The following is a 23,992-nucleotide window of genomic DNA, read 5'->3' on the forward strand; positions in this document are numbered from 1 at the left end:
GGGGGAGGAGATGAAGGTGATAGGTCAGGGAGGAGAGGGTGAAGTGGAATTTTACCTGCGCATCCACTAATATCATTTATTGTATCCGTTGCTCCCGATGCGGTCTCCTCTACATTGGGGGGACTGGGCGCCTCCTAGCAGAGCGCTTTAGGGAACATCTCCTGGACACCCGCACCAATCAACCACACCGCCCCGTGGCCCAACATTTCAACTCCCCCTCCCACTCTGCCGAGGACATGGAGGTCCTGGGCCTCCTTCACCGCCGCTCCCTCACCACCAGACGCCTGGAGGAAGAACGCCTCATCTTCCGCCTCGGAACACTTCAACCCCAAGGCATCAATTTGGACTTCAACAGCTTCCTCATTTCCCCTTCCCCCACCTCATCCTAGTTTCAAACTTCCAGCTCAGCACTGTCCCCATGACTTGCCTTCCGACCTGCCTAGCTCCTTTTCCACCTATCCACTCCACCCTCTCCTCCCTGACCTATCACCTTCATCCCCTACCCCACTCACCCATTGTAATCTATGCTACTTTCTCCCAACCCCCACCCTCCTCTAGCTTATCTCTCCACGCTTCAGGCTCACTGCCTTTATTCCTGATGAAGGGCTTTTGCCCGAAACGTCGATTTCACTGCTCATTGGATGTTTCACAATGTTAAAGGTCCTTTATAAATGTAGGTTGTAACTGATACTAAATCAATGGACCTCACAATGCGACTATCAAGCACCCAGAAATACTACCTTAGTCATCCTTCAATCTTCATTCCAATTTGAGGAATCATAACTTCATGCAGTTTGCACCCCAGTCCTCAACTGCCTCTGTACCTCAAAGTCCTTTCCAGTTCAGTTTTGAACTACTTGCTCCAAATGGATGTTGACCAGGTCTAAACTGCAAAAAAAAAACTGTTTTCATTCATTCTTTTTCTTAGTTGAGTTGACTGGATGGCTGGCTTACAATGCAGAGTAATGCCAAAGGTATGGATTCAGTTCCCACACTGGCTGAGATTACTATGAAGGACTTTCATTTTCAACCACTCTCCTCGCCTGAGGCATGGCAACCCTCAGGTTTAGCCCACCATCCGGTTGCCCAGGATTCCTTAAGGCAGCTTCTGCAGTATCTTCAAGCCCCATATTCCAATGCCCTGAAGTCGTGGGCTACTCCGTTGCAACTTTTCTTCAGCATTGGAGAATGTGAGTACTGTCAATTCCTGAACCTCAGAGCCGTGAATTGAACAAAGATGAAATTTGTCTTAATTTTTAACTTTTTTTAAATTCATGACTTCTGTTATTAATATTGGCACAGTATTATGGTGACTTACATACTTTTCACTGTACGGGTCGTTCTGCTATAATATGCATTTTGCCAACGCAGATTCACTGTAATGTGATTGACGGTTTGGAGATGTTGTTTCTAAAGAGCAAACTTTTAAAACGTGTTGGCTATGATGCAATTACATTGCCAATGCTTTAAGTGCTGTTTCTAAAGCACGATTTTTCAAAATCTCAGGGTTGCATAAGAACGGTCTGTATATTTTGTAAACATATAAGTGCAATAAATTTCTCTTCTATTCTATTCTGCCTCTAGTCAGACACCTGTCCTAGGATCCTCTGCTACTATAGCACCATTATCTTAGAGCCTAACATCCTATTTGCTTTACTTTGTCATCAGCTACTTATTGGCCTGTGGTGTGCTCATTTCCTGGCTGCTTTCCCAGATCTGCTGTGTTGCCTGGTACGATAGATGTTGTAAACTCCAATCAAGGTTTACGTACTAAACCCAGCTGATTTTCTAGCATTCGCTGCACTCAAATCTACATCAGCACGGAGCCTGGAATATCTCATGTGATGGGTTGAGGGATGTATCCAGGATGAGCCCGAGATCCCATTCCTGATTGACATGTGCTTTCAGAAGGCAGCTGTATTCAAAATTCAACACAACCTGTTTGGCTTGTGTCTATGCAGATTTATTTATTTTCCCAGTAAATTCCAAGTTTTGCATGACTTCATATTTCTAAATATACATTGCAGCTAACCAATTAGCACTTCTTAGATGTTCAGATTGTCCCTGACAAGAACCTTCTTAGCAACCATGCCATAGTTTTCCACGTTCACCTGCCTCTCCACATAGATTCCTTTTTAAATAAAGATAATATTATTTACCTTTCCACAGTCCTCCAGGATCACTTAATTTTCGAATGGGAATTTCAATACTACTTTCACAGATTCTATCCATGCACTATTGACTCTCGTTAGGATCTTATTCCATTATCCAGTGGCCAATTTTGTGAACAAGTAGACCAAATCGTTCAAATCTCAAAAAAAATTTGGCATATCACAACAGCTCTGCAAAATAATGGTCTTTGAGTGATTCTGGGTGTGTCGCTGGGTACAATGTGTACTAGTCTGTTTACATCTCTCAGTTGGAGGTAGCCAGTGAGGAAGGTCACCTTTTCTTTTGATGTCTCAACCAATAATAAAATAGATCTTCTATTAGGCTAGAACTGGATGTTCTAAACAGGGTGGGTGGTTGGAGTGTCAAATATGTTATCACAGGAGGGTGACAGGAGAATTTCAGAAATAGTCACCATCTTTACTTCTCCTTAAGTGTGTAGGAGACATTGCCAAAATAATGTGGGAGCAGATACCAGGAATTTCACATCTAGTGGGAAGGCTGAGCATGGATCTCTTGAATTGTACAAAGTTCAGAGGGGCATAGACAGGGTGGATAGGGTGAAACTTTCCCCCCTAACTGGAGATGTGTCAGTAACCAGGGGACACAGTTTTAAAGTGAGAGGCAGGGGGTTTAGAGAGGATTTGAGGAAAACATTTTTTCACCCTGAGCGTGGTAGGTATCAGTAAACTCACTGCCTAAAAGGGTAGAACAGGCCTGAAAGCATCACAGCATCCAAGGCAACGGGCCAAGTGCTGGAAACTGAGGAGACATTAAATGGTTATTTGATGACAGATGCAGACAGGATGAAGAGCTGTTTTCCTTGCTGTAAAACTCTGTGGCTCTCTGACACTGTGTTCTAATGTTGTCATTGGACTTCATGATGATTGTCAAAAAATTGTACGTGAGCAGAATTAAAACAGATGGACTGTCAAGAAGTAACTTGAAAGCTAATCGTAGAATCCCTACAGTGTGGAAGCAGGCCATTTAGTCGAGTCTACACCAATGGTCTGAAGAGCATTCCTGTTCCACTCAGACCCATTCTGTATTCCCCATGGCTAACCAATCTAGCCTGTACATGTCTGGACACTATGGGCAATTTAGCATGGCCAATCCACCAAACCTGCACATCTTTGGACTGTGAGAGGAAACCAAAGCACCCAGCAGAAACCCGCCGAGACTCTGGGAAAATGTGCAAAATGCACACGAACCAAGAGTGGAATCGAGCCCGGGTCCCTGGCACGCTGAGGCAGCGGTTTAACCACTGAGACACTGTGCCACCCTTAATAGAATGTTGGCCTTTATAGAATTCAGTGTAGCTAAGCACAAGGACATGGACATCACTTTCTTGGATTTAAGTGAAATTTTTGCTAACTGTCTGGATTACAAAGGGCTACCAGTGAACTGACACCTATACTTCTTCGTAGACTGTCCTTTTGGACTGAGTACAACTGTCTTCCACTCCAGAGTTGAGAGTTCTGTGGTGATTAAACTGTCTGAAGCTGGGTCCACACTGCTTGTTGCTGGTGGGGAAGATGGTGTTTGAGGAGTCAATGCTAGGTAAGCTCAGATTTTCACACAATTCTTCTGCTGTTTGCACGCTGCCTCCACCCAAGACTATCGGAGATATTCAAGATCCTTCCAGGATCCTTCCTTCCAGGATCCTGATTTTACTGCTCCTCGGATGCTGCCTGAACTGCTGTGCTTTTCCAGCACCATTCTAATCTAGACTCTGGTTTCCAGCATCTGCAGTCATTGTTTTTACCTCCTTCTCTCTAGGTCTGGGCAGGAGATTTCCAAGAGTCTGTGGAGATATTTCAGTTGTTTTGTCAGGGAATTTTTTGAATTCATCCTTGAAGCATTTCTTCTGTCCTGCCGGTAACAGTTTGCTTTGACAGAGCTCGGAGTGGAAAGCTTCTTTCGAAAATCTTGAGTGTGACACAGCTAATGGAGCCAATTGACAGCAACCTGTGCCTCAGTTCTGAGGATAGTGGCCCAGTTAGACAGAGCCTGGTTAGACCCCATGCCTGGTTCTGGACATTACACCATGGAAGGACAATGGGGAGGTGCAGTGAAGATTCACCAGAATAAAATTTGAGATGAAATTATGAGGACCGTTTTTGAAGAGTAGATTGTATTCCTTTGAATATAGAAGACTAACCAACAATCTTATTGAGCTGCTGAAGATAATTAATGGAGTTGACAAGATACAGAGAAAAAGAGAAATTATTTTCTTTGATGTTGAAAAGAAGAACAAGACAACCAAACCTTAAAATTTGAGATAGGCCATTCAAGGATGATGCCAGGGAACACTTCCTCACACCAAAGGCAGTAGAAATCTGAGACTCCCTCCACTCAAATCCTTTTGAGGTTGAGGATCAGCTAAAAATGTCAAAACTGGTTTTGTCAGATATTTGTTCACTAAGAGTCTTTAGGGGTACAGAACCAAAGCAATTCGATGAAGCAAAGATTCAAATCCATCACAAAATAACAACATCGTTGTGGGTCTAAAAGACCTCCTTTTAGTAGCATTCTGTGTTACCCATTGAACTTAATTGAAACTCAGATTTGTTGCTCAGTACTGCAGTATTTTTACTGTACTGTATACAGATCTATGGTATCCCTTGTTCTTAAAATCAAAATGTTTTGTCCTATGACCTTATAGAGGTTTATAAAATCATGAGGAGCATGAATAGGGTAAATAGACAAGGTCTTTTCCCTTGGGCTGGTGGGGGAATTCAGAACTAGAGGGCATAGGTTTAGGGTGACAGGGGAAAGATTTAAAAGGGACCTGAGGGGCAACGTTTTCACGCAAAGGGTGGTGTGTGTATGGAATGAGCTGTCAGAGGAAGTGGTGGAGACTGGTACAATTACAACATTTAAAAGACACCTGGCGAGTATATGAATAGGAAGGATTTAGAGAGATTAAGGACCAAGTGCTGGCAAATGGGACTCGATTAATTTAGTCTGGTTGGCATGGACAAGTTGGACTGAAAGGTCTATTTTGTGCTGTACATCTCCATGACTCTATGGCTCTATTTTTCAAAGTTTTTAATTTATTACAAGGAATGTGGGCCAACATTTGATTTGATTTATTTATTTATTGTGATGTGCATTTTGTTACAAACTACGGTGAAAAGCTTTGTATAGTGTCACTGGCACCATCTTAAAACCCTGAAAAATAAACCAAAACATAGAATATAAAGGCAGAAAAGTAAAAGAAAAAAAGAAAAAGTGTCCATCTTTACAGTCCTTCTTGTTAAGTGCTCCATCATGGGCCATGGGCCTGGTGAACAGGCATGAGAAGGTTCGCCATGTTGCTGCTGTTGGAATGAAAGTTGCCACTCTTCTGTGCCATCTCATCTTCACTGATGCCCTTGCCACTATGAGTCCTCTCTGAATTTTGCCATTGCAGATGTCACCAATGCTGCCAGGTACCATCTGGCCGAACCTGACTCCGCCACCGCCATATTGCCCATTTGTTGCCCATTTATAATTGCCCTTGAATTGAGTGGCTCACCAGGTCATTTCAGAGGGCAGTAGAGAGTCCATTGCTATGAGTCTGGAGTCTAATGTAAGCCAGACCAGTTAAGAAGAGCAAATTTCCCTCCCTAAAGGGGATCAATGAACCAGATGAGGTTTTAAACCAATCAGCAGTAAATGCATGGTTACCATGAGATTTTTAATTCCACATATTTCTTATTGAATTCAAATATCAGCATCTGCCATGATGAGATTCAAAACCCAAGTTCCAGACCCTAGTTCAGTGACAGTACCTCTAAACCACCAGCTTCAGTTCTTGTTCAGTATTAAAGGCAGTTTGGGGTGCCAATAAAGGCAGATCTATTACTGTGCCATCTTGTACTTTCAAACATTGTTCCCTCTTAAAAACAACATTTGTTATCAACGTGGGGATGTTATTTATTGTACAGATGAGGACATCTCAAGGTTCTTCCAGTAATAATATTGTAATGTGCCTTTCACACCATAAAAAATTTTGCAATGTCCTACATGCAGGAGAAACTGGATCAACAGGATTGAGCAGGATGAGGGGCAGTGGTCTAACTCTGCTCCTACATCTTATGATCTATTGTCTTATGGCTGGACACGTGCTGAATAAAGCTGTTTTTTTGAATGGTTTCACAAACAGGGAGGAGAGAAGAGGGAGAAGAAGAACCTTTCAAACAATGGGTTCATGGTAGAAAATACTTTCGTTTTTACACATTTCGTGATTTCAGGACAATCCAAAGCACCTCAGAGCCACACAGAAATTGTGAAGTATAACAATAAATTAGCACACAGCAAATTGCTACAAACAACAACACTTAACGATCAGATATCTTGTTTTTTAGTGATATTGGTTAAGAAAGAAATATTACCCAGGGCATCAAGGAGAACTCCTCTCCTCTTCTTCAAATATGTTCCGTGGGGTTTATCATGATACCATGTAAAAAGGAGCATACTAATGAGCAGATGTAGTACATGCGACAGCAGTCCAGCCTGCGGTGTGACATTTGAGGGAGTGCAGCTATGATTCCCTGTAATAGTGGTGGCTGCAATTGTGTACGAAATCTATCTACTGAATTATCCTGGGTCAGATCTTCAAGAAATGAAATCATGCATTCAGCATAAAAGATAAAGGATAAACTAAAAAGTGCAATAAATAAACCAGGAGAGATAAAAAGAAGAAATGCATAAGTACTTATACACCTAATGGTAAGGTCCGAGGTAGTGTTGCTGAACAAAGAGACCTTGGAGTGCAGGTTCATAGCTCCTTGAAAGTGGAGTTGCAGGTAGATAGGATAGTGAAGAAGGCGTTTGGTATGCTTTCCTGTATTGGTCAGAGTATTGAGTACAGGAGTTAGGATGTCATTTTGCGGCTGTACAGGACATTGGTTAGGCCACTGTTGGAATATTGCATGCAATTCTGGTCTCCTTCCTATCAGAAAGATGTTGTGAAACTTGAAAGGGTTCAGAAAAGATTTACAAGGATGTTGCCAGGGTTGGAGGATTTGAGCTATAGGGAGAGGCCGAACAGGCTGGGGCTGTTTTCCTTGGAGCGTCGGAGGCTGAGGGGTGACCTTATAGAGGTTTATAAAATTATGAGGGGCATGGATAGGATAAATAGACAGTCTTTTCCCTGAGGTAGGGAGTCCAGAACTAGAGGGCATAGGTTTAGGGTGAGAGGGGAAAGATATAAAAGAGACCTAAGGGGCAACGTTTTCACACAGAGGGTGGTGTGTGTATGGAATGAGCTGCCAGAGGAAGTGGTGGAAGCTGGTACAATTGCAACATTTAAGAGGCATTTGGATGGGTATATGAATAGGAAGGGTTTGGAGGGATATGGGCCGGGTGCTGGCAGGTGGGATTAGATTGGGTTGGGATATCTGGTCGGCATGGACGGGTTGGACCGAAGGGTCTGTTTCCATGCTGTATATCTCTATGACTTCATGACCCTAAAATGTCGAGTAAACACAGGAAGGATTTTCCCAACAACAGGACAGTCCAAGGATCATAATCTAAGGATACAAAGAAGACCATTGAGGACTGAGATGAGGAGAAATGTCTTCACCCAAAGAGTGGAGAGCCTGTGGAATTCTCTATCACAGAAAGTAGTCGAGGCTGAAAGATTGAATGTTTTTGAGAAGGAGTTAGATATAAAGTGATCAAAAAGGAATGGGGCAACATTGGGAACAGGAGACTGAGTTGGACGATCACCCATAATCATATTGAATGGCGGAGCAGGCTCGAAGGGCAGAGTGACCTACTCCTGCTTCTATTTTCTATGTTTCTATGTAAAACAATAAAGCAGGAGGATAGGTTAGCTGTGCACAGGTGCAAATAAATGTAGTTTAGACAAACACATGGAGTATAAGAAGCAAATTAATTGAGCTGCAGCCACAAATTCACCTCAGTGAGTTCAACATTGTAACCATGATAGAGATACAGCTGCATAGAGCATCAGGACTGGTAACCAAATATCCCAGGCTATAAGGTCTACAGGAAAGATAGGAAATACAACATGGGAGGTCCAGGACAGATTGTTGGTGATCGCCATTTCTAGGAACTTGATGCTTTCAATCTTCTTGGGCAAGTGGCAAAGGACATTGACTTACTTCCTGCAGGGGGCTGGGCGTTCCTCCAGATGGTGGAGACTGCACTGACCCAGATGGAAACCTCAGGGCAGGCTGGCAAACTTCGGTGTGGGAGCCTCCACTGCTGCTCTTTGGGCGAAGAGGAAGTCCTGCCTATGCATCACCCCATCCAGCAGGAGCCTGTTCTCAAAGTAGGGTGAGGATTTCTCCCCACCCGGTATATCCAGGAATATCACCCAGGAACCATGCAGAATATCTCCAGACTGATGTTGCTTGTCCAGTTGCACACTGGCCTTTTAAAGATGGCACCAGTGCCAGGGCTGCTGATCAATTCCATGATTGGCATTGAGTAGTGAGTTGCTCCGGGAGTGGCAGGTGATAAGAAGGGGTGGAAATTGGATATGATTCTGACCATGACAGCTCAAACGTCAATTTGTGCTGTGAGTTTGGATAGAAACAGTGAGAAAGCTCATTTGGCCTCAGATTGGGAATCACTTAATCAAAATCAACATAATTTGCACTTTGCAAAAAATAATGCTGAGCTTCAGATGGGAAGCTTCTTTATGCAGTGCATTATTGTAATCTGGAAAGCATTGAATGAAGGAGTAATTGAGAGTAGCTCCAATAATAACTTCCAAAAGGAAATTTGATAAATAATTATTGGGGCATGAATTAGAGGACCAATGGAGAAAGTCTGGGGAGGTGTCCAAATTGGTAGTTCTCTAAATCAGCCAGGACAGGAGCGAAGGGATGAATGGACTCTTTTTTTTGCTAAATTATTCCATGGTTTGTGACACCAGAGGCTACGTGTATCATGTAAAACATCTGTGCAAATGTTTCAGTCAAACAGTCTGCAAATTTGGTTCTCTTGTCAAGTGGCTGCAAGGTATTTTTCCTACTTTTGGTACCAGTATAATTTTTATTTCAGGTACCTGGCAACATGCCATAATCCACTGGCATGCATTCAGCAGCCTGTGTGCATTACGAGCCAAGGCAAAGTTTGAAGGAGAAAGGCAACATGATTTGCAGATCCTTGAGCACATTGACTGGCTGCAGACATCAGAAAAACTTTGCCTTTAAATATTGTCAACCTACTGTGTTCTTCATGAATAAACACAATGCACAGATGGCAATTTTATTTTAGTTAGTTATTAATGGTCATTGCTAACACGGCCAGCATTTATCACCCACCACTAACTTGCCCTTGAGAAGGTGGTGAGCTGCCTTCTTAAACTGCTATCGTCCCTTTGTTGTAAGTACACTCACAATCCTGTTCAGGCAGGAGTTCCCAGACTTTGACCCAGTGATGATTAAGAAACAGTGATATAGTTCTAGTTCAGGGTTATTCTGTTCTAAATAAACAGATAGAATTGGAGTCTTTTTTTCCACATTTACGAGTTTTTATTTACACAGATGCACATTTCAAACATGCATTTCCAAATTCAACAGCCGCAATTTCAGTGTGTTCATAAAAAAGGCTTGCCTTAATTAATGTCATGATTTGTAAGTGCCGGTGTTGGACTGGGATGTACAAAATTAAAAATCATACAACTCCAGGTTATAGTCCAACAGGTTTAGTTGGAAGCACTACCTTCGGAGTGCTGCTCATTTTTCAGGTGTTTGACACAGGGAAATTAGAGATACTGAGCCACAAGATCCCCAAATTGGTCAGCTCCTTATTGCTAAGCAAACTGTTTAGATGCATATGTCACACACCAGGACAGGTGAGACCTGCACATGGACCTTCTGCCTAAGAGGTAGGGACACAAGCAATGTTCCACAGGACTCTTGCGAGGGAGCAGAATGACTCCTCTATTAATACTCATGACTGAATACAATGAAACATAATTGGAGGGGAACTTGCACAGGTAATGGTGATTCCATATACCAGTAGGGGGAGGTTGTAAGGAGTAAGTGATAGGTGGAAATAGAGCCCAAAGAGAGAGAAGAACTGTTGTCAGACAAAGGAGTGGATAACAATCTGGTTAGGAGTCTGAATAGCTGTTGATATAAACCAACAATATCCTAGCTACCGTCAATTCTAAGGAAGGGTCACTCAACCCAAAACGCTAAACTTGATTCCTCTCACAGATGCTGCCAGACCTGCCGAGCTTTTCCAGCAATCTCTGTTTTTGTTGTATGTGATAACAAGGCCTGGAGTGTCGGGGGGTTGGGATAAGGACATGGGAGAACTCAAGCCCTAAAATTATTAAACTCGATACTGAGTCCAAAACACTGCAGAGTACCCGTGTGGAATTTATTTCTATGACTAGTTCAGTTTAGTTTCTGGATATTAGTAATCCCCAGGAAACTGATGCTGAGGAATCAGTGATGATAAATGCCATTTAACATCAAGGATGAAAAGCATAAGTAGAATAAGTGGGGAAGATGATGGCATTCTGGTAAACGTGTTGGACCAGCAGCCCAGGTTAATGCTCTGGGAACAGGGGTTCAAATCCTACCACAGTGTGTATTGAAACTTAAATTCAGCTCAATTTATCAAATCTGGAGTTGATAGCTAGTCTCAGTGATGGTGACCAAGAATCTATCATCACCTGTCATTAAGATCTCATCTGATTTACTGTTGTCCTTCAGGAAATGAAATCTGTTCTCGCCTCGTCTGGTCTACCTGTAACCCAGACCCACACCAATACGGTTAGTTCTTAAATGTCCTTAAAATGACCCTGATAGCCACTCAGTTCAAATTATGAATTTATGTAATTATGAATATAGATAACAAATGCTGATCTTACCATTCCATGGAAGAATCACAAATAAAAAAATATTTTGAACAATGGTGCTGGGTCCACTGCCTTTCATCATTTCTATAAATGATTTGGATGTGAACATACAAGATGTGGTTAATAAATTTGCAGATGACACCAAAATTGTAGGTGTAGTGAAGAAGGTTATCTCTGAGTACAATGAGATCTTGATCAGATGGGCCAATGGGCTGAGGAGTGGCAGATGGAATTTAATTTAGATAAATGTGAGGTGCTGCATTTTGGAAAGGCACATCAGAGCAGGACTTATACACTTAATGGTAAGGTCCTAGGGAGTGTTGCTGAACAAAGAGACCTTGGAGTGCAGGTTCATAGCTCCTTGAAAGTAGAGTCGCAGGTAGGCAGGATAGCGAGGAAGGCTTGCCTTTATTGGTCAGGAGTATAGAAGTTGAGAGGTCATATTGTGGCTGTATTGGTTAGGCCACTTTTGGAATATTGTGTGCAATTCTGATCTCCCTGCTATAGGAAAGATGTTGTGAAACTTGAAAGGTTTCAAAAAGGATTTACAAGGATGTTGCCAGGGTTGGAGGGTTTGTGCTACAGGGAGAGGCTGAATAGGCTGGGGCTGTTTTCCCTGGAGTGTCAGAGGCTGAGGGGGGTGACCTTATAGAGATTTATAAAATCATGAGGGGCATGGATAGGGTAAATAGACAAGGTCTTTTTCCTAGGATGGGATAGTTCAAAACTATAGGGCATAGGTTTAGGGTGAGAGGGGTAAGATTTAAAAATGACCTAAGGAGTAACTTTTTCACGCAGAGGGTGGTGTGTGTTTGGAATGAGCTGCCAGAGGAAGTGGTGGAGGCTGGTACAATGACAGCATTTAAAAGGCTTCTGGATGGGTACATGAATAGGAAGGGCTTAGAGGGATATGGGCCAGATGCTGGCAAATGGGACTAGATTAATTTAAGATACCTGGTCAGTTTGGATAAGTTGGACTGAAGGGTCTGTTTCTGTGATGTACAACTCTATGACTCGTTTAAAGAATCCGGAATCCAATTTACTTGTTCAAATCAAAATGACCGCAAAGTAGTGGAATAAACATCTTAGTGTCACAATATCCTTTCCACAAGGCAGACATGTTCCACATTTCAAATCGAGTCATTGAAGGAGAATGTAATGGTACATGATCTGACAAGCAGGTCTGACATTCACTATTTAGGTAATTATGGCTTTGCAAACTATAAATGCCAGGAGAATGAATTGCAGTCAGTGATTTATAAATCAAGATGACCATACAAATGAAGTGTTCTCCACACAGAGGAGATTGAGAACATGGAATCATCTGACTCAAATTGTTGCAGAATTGACAAATTATTGAAAAAAAGAATTGGGAAATTAACTCGAAAAGAATTTTAAAATTTAAGGAGGCGACCAACAGAGTGGGATTAGTCTGAGTGAAATATTAAAGGCTCAAGGAAGCGAGTTGGAGAGTGGAATCTGCCTCAATGGGATATTACAACATATTGTGAATGAGTCGGAGAATGGGTTTATATCCAGACAGATATTAAAATGAGGAAATCAACAGTGAGGTTAAAAATTCCTGATGGGGAGAATTTTCACACAAACATACTGCATAAAGGGCTCAACAGACCTTTATAATGCTGGAATATTCTGCTTCCGTTTGGATTTATGTGAACTATTAGAATTCTGTTCACTTTTCACTAAAGCTTCTGCATAACATTTAATGTTGACTATTTCCAAATTCTGATGATAATGTCACAGAAAACATTTATGTGTTCCCTTTTACTCTGCTTGATAAGTATGTTTGTATGTGTGTGTGTGTACTTTCCTACTTTCAATGTTAGTGGAGTTTTGGTTTGCTACTATGAATGCAAAGTGAGGCTAATGACACAGGTTCCATTCCTGTGCCAGCTGAGGTTAGTATGACGATCCTGCCTTCTCAACCTTTCCTAAGGCCTAGGGGCCTTCAGGTTAAACTCACCACCAGTTATCTCTCTCTAATTCATTTGGGATTATGGCTATTTTACCTAAGTCACACGACACCGGGTTATAGTGCAACAGGTTTATTTGAAATCACAAGCCTTCAGAGCACTGCTCCCTCATCAGGTGAAGTCTTCAACTCCACATCATAGCTTACCTAGAGTGGAGAGTGTGGTGCTGGAAAAGCACAGCAGGTCAGGCAGCATCCAAGGAGCAGGAGAATTGATGTTTCGGGCATAAGCCCTTCATCTCTTGCTCCTCGGATGCTGCCTGACCTGCTGTGCTTTTCCAGCACTACACTCTAGACTCTGATCTCCAGCGTCTGCAGTCCTCACTTTCTCCTTATCTAGAGTTAGAATAGCAATTAAATAATTCCAGCAGTGAGCTTTAAAGTAAAACACATGACTACTTCTTCTCAACCATTTTTCCCAAAGATAACACAATGTTTCATTCACTAACTTTCCAAACATGAACAGAGGGCACTGCTGAGAAGGTTTATGGGAGGAGTCGCCTCAGTTACTGCCCAGGAGCGAAAGAAAAGGAAGGCAAGCTATAGCAGAGTGGTCATTTTTGGAGCGAACATTTTGAGAAGGGCAGCTTTGTGGTGGGAGTACTGCTGGAAACTGAACATAGAACAGTACTGGCCCTTCAGCCCTCGATGTTGTGCTGACCTTTTATCCTACTCTCAAGATCAAACTAATCTACATACCCTTAATTTTGCTATCGTGCATGTGCCTATCCAAGATTCGCTGAAATGTCCCTAATGTATCCAAGTATAGGCTGAAGTGAAGACTTTGGTGAGGAGGGCAATCAGCAGTGGGCGGCACAGTGGCATAGTGGTTAGCACTGCTGCCTCACAGCGCCAGAGACCCGGGTTCAACTCCCGCCTCAGGCAACTCTCTGTGTGGAGTTTGCACGTTCTCCCCGTGTCTGTGTGGGTTTCCTCCGGGTGCTCCGGTTTCCTCCCACAATCCAAAAATGTGCAGATTAGGCGAATTAGCCATGTTAAATTGCCCATAGTGATAGGTGAAGGGGTAAATGTAGGGGAATGGGTCTGGATGGGTTGCGCTTTGGTGGGTCGGTGTGGACTTGTTGGGCCAAAAGGCCTTTTTCCACATTGTAAGCAATCTAATCTAATCAGTGAGGTAAGGGAGTCGAAGGAGAAGCGAACTACTGCAGCTGCTGAAGGCACGAGGGCAAAGGAGAATTAAAAGGAGGTTTACGTGTGCAGTCACAGCCAGCAGGTAAGTGAACGACTGGGGAGTAGTTTTTCTTCTCTCTTTGCTTTGCTATTGTTAAGTCATGGCAGGAGATCCCAGATCCGTGTCATGCTTTTCCTGTGAGATGTGGGAATTCAGGGACCGTTCCGATGTCCCTGACTCCTTCACGTGCAGGATGTGTGTCCAAGCTGCAGCTCCTGTCTGACCGCTTGAGGCTGAGGGAATTGTGGATGGCACGTTCAGTAAGTCGGTCACACCGCAGATAAATATTACTGAGGAAAATAGGGAATGGGTGACCAACAGACAGAGGAAGAGTAGGAAGGCAGTGTGGGGTTTCTTATGGTCATCTCCTTCCTAACCGTTTTGGATACTTTTGGGGGAGATGGCTCACCAGGGGAAGGCAGCAGTAGCCAGGTTCATAGCACCAGGAGGGCAGGAAAAAGAGTGGCCAGAGCTATAGTGATAGGTGATTCAATTAGAAGGGGAAGAGTTAGGCATTTCTGCGGCTCCAAACGAGAGTCCAGGATGGTATGTTGTCTCCCCTGGTGCAAAGGTCAAGGATGTCTCAGAGCGGCTGCAGGACATTTCTGGAGGGAGAATCGTGAACAGCCAACAGCTGTCATGGTGCACACAGCACCAACGATATCTTACAAGCTGAATGTAAGGAATTAGAGTTAAACTAAAGAATAGGACCTCAAAGGTAATAATCTCAGGTTTGCTACCAGTGCCATGTGCTAGCCAGATTGGGAATGGCTGAAGGATGGACAAAGTTAAAAATCACACAACACCAGGTTATAGTCGAACAGGTTTATTTGGAAGCACTAGCTTTTGGAGTACTGCTCATTCATCAGGTGGTTGTGGTTTGTAAGATCGTAGGATACAGAAGTTATAGCAAAAGTTTACAGTGTGATGTTTGTTAAGTCTCTCATCTTTTAGAATAACCATGTTGGTTTAAGTTCTTTTTTTAAAGTTACATTATCAAGTGAACTTTAACAATAGGTGCCATGTCGGCCCAGATAATGCATTGAAGGTGTGAGGTGCCCTGTGGTACACATAGGGACACCTCCCATGTAGGTGGCAGGTACTCGTGTGACTCAGCCGACGTTGTCTATCTCATACGCTGCAGGCAAGGATGCCCTGAGGCACGGTACACTGGCAAGACTGAGCAGAGGCTACGGCAACGGTTGAATAGACACTACACAACAATCAACAGACAAGAGTGTTCCCTCCCAGTCAGAGAACCCTTCAGTGGTCTGGGACATTTGACCTCGGACCTTCGGGTGGCCATCCTCCAAGGTGGACTTCGGGGCAGGCAACAACGCAAAGTGGCTAAAGCGAGGCCGATAGCCAAGTTTGGTACCCATGGGAATGGCCTCAAACGGGACCTTGGGTTCATGTCACACTACAGATGACCCCACTGCACTATACACACACACACACATCGACCCACACACACTCGTACAGACCCACACTCTCCTAAAGACACACAAACAATCCTACAGACTCATACATTCACGCAGACCCTCTCTCAGACACAGGCTCTCTCTCATATGCTCACACATATATTCCCAAACTCGTACACACACACACACACGCACCCTCTCACAGACTTATGCCCCGTTAGACTCACTCACACACGTACAGATACACACATTCTCTCACGGACACTCATACCCCCCGCGCACATTTTATTTTGCTCAAAACCTGCATGAATCCATGTAAGATTCTGTAAATCCCATTTTTAGATTAGAATCAGTCTGAACATTGGGGCACAGATAGCCTCACACAAGGCACCTCACACCTTCAATGCATTATCTGGACCAACATGGCGCCAAACAATCCGGGTCCTTTTCAATATATAATTTCAGTTACATCATACTGTAAACTTTTGCTATAAATTCTGTGTTTTACAATTTTATACTTTACAACCATCCGATGAAGGAGCAGTGCTCCAAAAGCTAGTGCTTCCAAATAAACCTTTTGGAGTATAACCTGGTGTTATGTGATCTTTAACTTTGTACACCCCAGTCCAACACTCCAAATCATGAAGGATGGAGAATGTGGGAGGGATTCAAACATCTGGGACATTGGAACCAGTTCTGGGGGAGGTGGGACCAGTACAAACCGGATGTCTGCACCTGGGCAGGGCTGGAACCAACATCCTGGAGGGAAATGTTTGCTAGTGCTGTTAGGGAGGGTTTAAACTAATATGGCAGGGGGATGGGGACCAATGCAGGAAGTTTGAGGGAAATAATGTGGGGTCAGTAGCAAAGGATAGTAAAGGGAAAAGTGAAAGTGGAAGGCAGAGAAACCAAAGACAGAAATCAGAAAGGATCACATTTGAAGGTTTTTTTGTCTCAATGTGAAGAGCATTTTAATAAGGTGGATGAATTAACTGTGCAGACAATTATTAATGGATATGATGTAATTGAGATCACAGACACCTGGATCCAGGTTGATCAATGATGGGAATTCAACATCCTGGGTTATTCAATTTTCAGGAAAGACAGACAGAAAGGAAAGGGAGGTGGAGTAGCATTGCTGGATAAGGAGGGGAATTAATACAGTAGTAAGGGAGGACATTAGCCTGGATGATGTAGAATCTGAATGGGTACAGCTGCAGAACTCCAAGTGGAAAAAGATGTTAGTGGGAGTTGACTTCAGACCATCACACAGCAGTTGTGATGTTGGGGACTGCATCAAACAGGAAATTAGAGATGCATGCAGTAAGGGTACAGCTGGTGACTTCAATCGACATTTTGATTGGACTAACCAAACTGCTAACAATGTGATGGAGGAGAATTTCCTGGAATGTGTGAGGGATGGTTTCCTCAACCAATATGTCGAGGAACCAACTAGAGAGCAGGCCATCTAGACTGGGTATTGTGTAATGAGAGAGGATTAATTAGCAACATTGTGGTAGGAGATCTTTTGGGGAACAGTGACCATAATATGCTGGAATTGTTCATTAAGATGGAGAGTGACACAATTAAATCTGAAACTAGGGTCCTGAACTTAAAGAAAGCTAACTTTGATGGTATGAGGCGTGCATTGGCCAGGATAAGCTGACAACGGATACTTAAGGGATGGACAATAGGTAGGCAATGACAGACATTCCAAAAACAGGTGGATGAATGTCAACAATTGTACATCCCTGTCTGGCATAAGAGTAAAACTGGGAAAGTGGCTTAACCATGGCTAACAAAGGAAATCAGGGACAGTGTTAAAGCCAAAGAGGAGGCATATAAATTGGCCAGAAAAATCAGCAAACCTGAGGACTGAGAGAAATTTAACATTCAGCAGAGGAGGACAAAGGGTTTAATTTGAAAAAAGAAAACAGAATATGAAAATAACCTTGCAAAAAACATAAAAACTAACTGCAAAAGCTTCAATAGATATGTGGAGAGAAAAAGACTGGTGAAGACAAATGTAAGTCCCTTACAGTTAGAATCAAGTGAATTCATAATAGATAACAGGGAGATGGCAGAGCCAGTTGAACAAATACTTTGGGTCTGTCTTCACTAAGGAGAGCACAAATAACCTTGTGGAAATGCTTGGGGACAGAGGGTCAAAAATGAAGGAGGAACTGAAGGAAATCCCTATTAGTCAGGAATTGGTATTGGGGAAATTGATGGGATTAAAACCCAATAAGGCCCCAGGGCCTGATGCTCTGCATCCCCGAGTACTTAAGGAAGAGGCCCTGGAAATAGCGGATACATTGATGATCGTTTTCCAGCACTCTACAGACTCTAGAAGAGTTCTAATGGACTAGAGGGTAGCTAATGTAACTCCAGTCCAGGGAGAGGGATAATGAGGAATTATAGGCTGGTTAGCAAAACATCAGTGGTGGGATAAAGTGTTGGAATCAATCATTAAGGATGGAAAGTGGTCACAGAACTGTCAGCATGGATTCATGAAAAGGAAATCATGCTTGACAAATCTTCCGGAAATTTTTGAGGATGTGAACAGTCGAGAATCAGTAGATGTTGTGTATCTTGACTTTCAAAAGGCTTTTGACAAGGTTCCACAGAAGAGACTAGTAAGCAAAATTACAGCTCATGGTATCGGATGTAATGTATTGACATGGATGGAGAACTGGTTGGCAGACAGCAAACAGAGAGTTAGAATAAACGGGTTCTTTTCAGAGTGACAGGTAGTGACGAGTGGAGTGCCACAGGGTTCAGTGCTGGGACCCCAGCTGTTCACAATATACATTAATGATTTGGATGAGGGAACTGAATGCAATATCTCCAAATGTACAGATGACACTAAGCTGGGTGGCAGTGTGTGCTGTGAGGAAGATGCTAAGAGGCTACAGGGTGACTTGACAGACTGGCTGAGCAGGCCAATTGTTGGTAAATGCAACATAATGTGGATAAATGCGAGGTTATTCACTTTGGTCATAAAAACAGGAAAGCAGATTATTATCTGAATGGTGGCAGCTTAGGAAAAGTTGAGATGCAGTGACATCTGAGTGTCATGGTGGAACAGTTGCTGAAGGTTGGCATGCAAGTACGACAGTCAATGAGGAAAGCTAATGGCATGCTGGCCTTCATAGCAAGAGGATTTGAGTATCAGAGTAAGGATGTCTTGCTGTAGTTATACAGGGCCTTGGTGAGTCCACACCTTGAGTACTTGTGCAGTTTTGGTCTCCTGTTCTGAGGAAGGACATTCTTGCTATTGAGGGAGGCCAGTAAAGGTTCACCAGACTGATTCCTGGGATGGCAGGACTGATAAATGAGAAAAGATTGGATTACCTGGGCCTGTATTCACTGGAATTTAGAAGAATGAGGGGGGGAATCTCATAGAAACATATAAAATCCAGATGGGACTGGATGGGCTGGATGTGGGAAGAATGTTCACAATGTTGGAGAAGTGCAGAACTAGAGGTAACAGTCTGTGAATAAGGGGTAAGCTATTCAGGACTGAGATGAGGAAGAATTTCTTCACTCAGAGAGTTGAAACCTGTGGAATTCTCCCCGACAGGAAACTGTTGAGGCCAGTTCATTAGATACATTCAAGAGGGAGCTGGGCATGGCCCTTGTGGCTAAAGGGATCAAGGGGTATGGAGAGAGGGTGGGAATGGAATACTAAGAGAGCATGATCAGCCATGCTCATATTGAATGGTGGTGCAGGCTGGAAGGGCTAAATGGCCTACTCCTGCTCTTACGTTCTTTGTTTCTATGAAGCTTAGATAGAGGTAAAGGTATAATATTGTAAGAGCTTGTAATTATCTTAGTCTCTTTTGTGGCACACCCATAGTTTTTCAGATGAAGCCAATGCTTTAAAGTTGAAGTGAAAGGCTTGTAAAATTGAAGATTCTTGTAAGCTGTGAAGTTTCTTGTAGTCGCATTTCCAGGATGTTGGTTATCAGGTCAAATTGATGAGGAAGCAGCTGGGTTAGGGACTCCTTCTTTCTGGGTGGATTTGGGTGGAATGCTTTTTGGAGGGTCAATGTGGATTTGATGGGCTGAATGGCCTGTTTCCACGCAAAGGGATTCCATGTTTCTGTTAGGATCTCCTACCTTCAGAATATCTCTTTTTGATGTATTCACTCATTGATGACTTTGCAGTTAGGACTATACCATGTAGCTTCTTCTACAATAGAAGCTAATGTGTAGAGCAGGAGTTGCACTCAGGGTGGGACTCATTAACTAATTATTTTAACTACACTGGAATAGTTTTAATGCATACTTTAATGAAAATTATGTTTCTGTTATATAGATTAACTTCTGTTTCCTTATTTTTATATTTATACATGCTTAATTATGAACGAGTGAGTATAGTAACTGAAATGAACTGCTTTAGGAAATGTTCTGTATGGTTAATAACGTGAAAGTGAAGTTACATTAACATGTCACAACCGATATGTCCATTATAGATATTTATGACATAATTACTGTCATGTCCAACTATACTATAAATGTTCAGTCTGCTGCAATTTCTGTTGTCTCTTTGATGTCAGACTAATTTCACGGATTGTAACTAGTGTTAGTTCACAGTATGCTGGTAGACCTGAAATTACTGGTCCATCTGTGTCTGCAATGTGGAACATGTGTGAAATCCAGGCAGATTGCTTGTTCTTGCATTCCGATACTATTGATTCTGCACATGTAACTGCCCACTGACTTAACCTATCTATATCTTTTTGTAGCCTCTTCTGTGTCCTCTTCACAACTTATGTTCCCTTCTTTTTTGTGTGTCAGCAAGTTTGGTAACCATTGCTTCCAAATCTCTGCCCAAGTCATTTATATAAACTATAAACTGTTAAGGTCCCAGCACCAATCCCTGTGACACACCATGATACATCTTAGCAACCTGAAAACAAGCCTGTTTACATTTACTGTCTGCTTCCTGGTAGCCAGCCAGACCCCTAACCATACCTATATGCTAGCCCTAGACTGTGAGCATTTATTTACCATAATAATCTTTGATATGACACTTTATTGATCTAAGTACAGTATATCCACTAATTCCCTTTAACCACAACATGTGTTACCTCCTCAAAGAATTGTAATAGATTAGTCAGACATGATTTCCCTTTCACAAAACCATGTTGACTCTGCCTGATTACATGAATTATCCAAGTGCTCTGCTATAACTTCATGAATAATAGATTCTAACATTTTCCCTACAGATACTAAGTGATCAGGCCTGTAGTTTCCTGCTTCTGTCTCCCTTTTTGGAGGAGTTACATTTGCTGTCTTACAATCTAATGGGACTTCCTCAAATTAAGGGCTGGTGTTAATGGGAAATTAAAACAATATATCAACTATCTTACTAGTCACTTCTTTTAAGAACCCAGGGTGAGGAACTCCATCAGGATCTAAGCACTTGTTCTCCTGGAGCTCCAACAAGTTACTCAGAATCATTTCTCCGGTGACTGTAATTTTCATGAGTTTCTCCTTCCCTCTGACCTCCTGATTTATGGGATGTTCCTTTCCAGTAAAGACTGATGGAAAATAGCTGTTCAATTCATCTACCATCTCTTTATATTCTATAAATAATTTTCTAGTTTTGCTTTCTATGCGATCAATGTTCATCTTGTTAAATCTTCTGTTTTTAAGTTTTATGGACAGAAACTCTTATTATTATGTTTTTATATTACTGGTTAACTTTTTCTCATACGCTAATGTTTTCTTGCTTATTAATGTTTTTGTCATTCTTTGCTGTTTTTTACATAGGAACAGGAGGAGGCCATTCAGCCCATTGAGCCTGGCCCAATACTATCAAGATTGACCAAACACTTCAAGACTCATTCTGTCCAATCTCCTGAACTGCCACCTGTCTTTGCAATGATGATTATCTAAAAATCAATTTCTCATCATGCATTGATTAATTCTTTGGTTTAGTTTATTTAAAACTGTAAAACGCATTACAAATTTTGAAGCAAACATAACAGCATGTTTGTAGCTGACAGGCCAACAGCCGACTAAGTGCCAGGCAGAATCACAACATTAGATACAGACAGCACATGGAATCGTTAAAAGTAAACCCTCTTAAAGACTAGGTACACATACATCAATTATTACCTTTTCAATAATATTAGCACCCATAAGTGAACAAGGAAAAGAAGAAACCAATAGTGTATTTCATTTTTCTACATTTTTTATGGTGAACTGAGATGTGAAAAGGACTGTTTTAGAAACCAAGGATTGTTGAAGGATCGTGGCAAGCTTTAAAAACTCTCATTGTAAGTGTTGTTTACATAGCTGCTTGTTCAAGCAGTGCAGGAGGTGACTGCAGACAGGCTGGAGTTAACAGGTAGCTTTGAATGGAGTTTCAGCTAGTAACAAGTAGCCGATGGTCTGTGGTATGGTGACCAGTTTTGGATGTCAAAGACCTTCTGCCTGCCAACAACTATATGATTGGCTGCTAGGTAGCTGCACAGCTTGTGGGTGTGAATGTTTGCAGGAAGCTGTCAAATTCCTGAAAGAGGAGGACGTGTCTCCTTTCTCTACAGTAAAAATCACTTCAAACATGAAGAAAGACTATTTAGTTACTCTCAACAGCTGCTTTAAGCTGTGTTTTCTTTGACCAGCAGTCAGAGACTTTATAACATGAATTGTATTGAATTGAATTTAAGAAGAACAGTGAAAAACTTCAAATGCCGCCACACTCCAGCACCATTTTGAATAGCTTAAAATCAAGATTTTAATGATGTAAGTAAACGAGAGTCCATCTTTGTTCTTCATTCACTGCTGCTATACCATTGCTGACAAGAGTCTCACTTCCCACCCATCATACAGGCACCACCAGGAGTAACACCGTGTCACCCCCACTGAAGTTGCTGCCATCCCTCTCAGTACGGATCCCACTGAAATCGTCTTGCTCTGCCATTGCCGCTGAGAAGCAGAAGCCGGTCACCCTGTGCATCCTGCAAGTGAAGTTACCTGGGGACAGAAAATCAAGGAGCAGCAGGAAGACAAAAGGATCATCTCAGTGAACCCTGGGGATAGGAGCTAGTGAACTACAGGATGTTGTGAAACTTGAAAGAGTTCAGAAAAGATTTGCAAGGATGTAGCCAGGGTTGGAGGATCTGAGCTATAGGGAGAGGCTGAACAGGCTGGGGCTGTTTTCCCTGGAGCGTCGGACGTGTATGGACTGAGCTGCCTGAGGAAGTGGTGGAGGCTGGTACAATGGCAGCATGTGGGCGGCACAGTGGCACAGTGGTTAGCATTGCTGCCTCACAGCGCCAGAGACCCGGGTTCAATTCCCACCTCAGGCGACTGACTGTGTGGAGTTTGCACATTCTCCCAGTGGGTTTCCTCCAGGTGCTCCGGTTTCCTCCCACAGTCTAAAAATGTGCAGGTCAGGTGAATTGGCCACGCTAAATTGCCCGTAATGTTAGGTGCAGGGGTAAACGTAAGGGAATGCTTCGGCGGGTCGGTGTGGACTTGTTGGGCCAAAGGGCCTGTTTCCACACTGTAAGTAATCTAATCTTAAAAAAAAAGTCATCTGAATGGGTATATGAATAGGTTGGGTTTAGAGGAAGTCTGGCAAATGGGGACTGGGTCAGATAGAGATATCTGGTCAGCTTGGATGAGTTGAACTGAAGGATCTGTTTCTATGCTGAATGACACTATGACTCTAAGTCCATTATAAATGACCAACAGTTTTATCTTTTTCTTACAATTGGATAATGAAGTCCTCATTCCATTTGATATCCTGATTATGGAATATTCCTGCAAATGATTTAGAATACTGATAATTGCAGTTTTGATAAATGTGTTAAACTGAGGTCAATTTAGGTCCATTTAAAAAGTGAACCCAATAGTGTTTCAATCTGTGTCATTTCACTGCTGTGATGTCCGAGTGCTCACTAAATGGTGTCCAAGTGCTCAGTCAGACCACTTGCACATCACAAGCTTGGCTGCAATGTGCTAGGATTGGGAAAGACCAGAGAAGGAACAAAGGGGATGTGGTACTTTGTGCTGAATTATTTTTGAACATTTGCTGTAATTGCTTTTGCTACCCAGAAACTGATAGTGACGTTTCTGCTGACACTTGGATCTAACAAAGAACTCCGCAAAATGTTTCAATACAGTGGGAAGATTGTCACAGGTTACAGAGTCAGCAAACCTGGCTCAAGCTTAGAAGTAAACAAATAGTTATTAACAGAATTTGAGAGTGCATGGGGATTTTAGAGAAGTTTCAGTTATTCAGTTTCCTTAAGTCATTGACTACTGAGACAGTACAGAAAGAAGCCATCCTGACCATCCAGTCTGTCCCTGCTCTTGGGAAGACCTTCCAGTTAGTCCCATCTTCCCATTCCCATTCCTCT

General features: G+C 42.6%; 1 long non-coding RNA gene across 1 annotated transcript in view; it reads left to right on the forward strand.

The window, feature by feature from the left end:
• LOC122559340 overlaps window positions 1–21,539 on the forward strand; it is a 28,588-nt gene extending 7,049 nt beyond the window's left edge. The window contains exons 2-3 of the long non-coding RNA XR_006314405.1: window positions 929–1,190; window positions 21,393–21,539. This is a non-coding gene — a long non-coding RNA (uncharacterized LOC122559340). The remainder of the gene's footprint in view (window positions 1–928; window positions 1,191–21,392) is intronic.
• Window positions 21,540–23,992: the final 2,453 nt, after the last annotated feature.

The sequence above is a fragment of the Chiloscyllium plagiosum genome, chromosome 19 (assembly GCF_004010195.1).
Source record: "Chiloscyllium plagiosum isolate BGI_BamShark_2017 chromosome 19, ASM401019v2, whole genome shotgun sequence".
Classification (NCBI taxonomy): Eukaryota; Metazoa; Chordata; class Chondrichthyes; order Orectolobiformes; family Hemiscylliidae; genus Chiloscyllium; species Chiloscyllium plagiosum.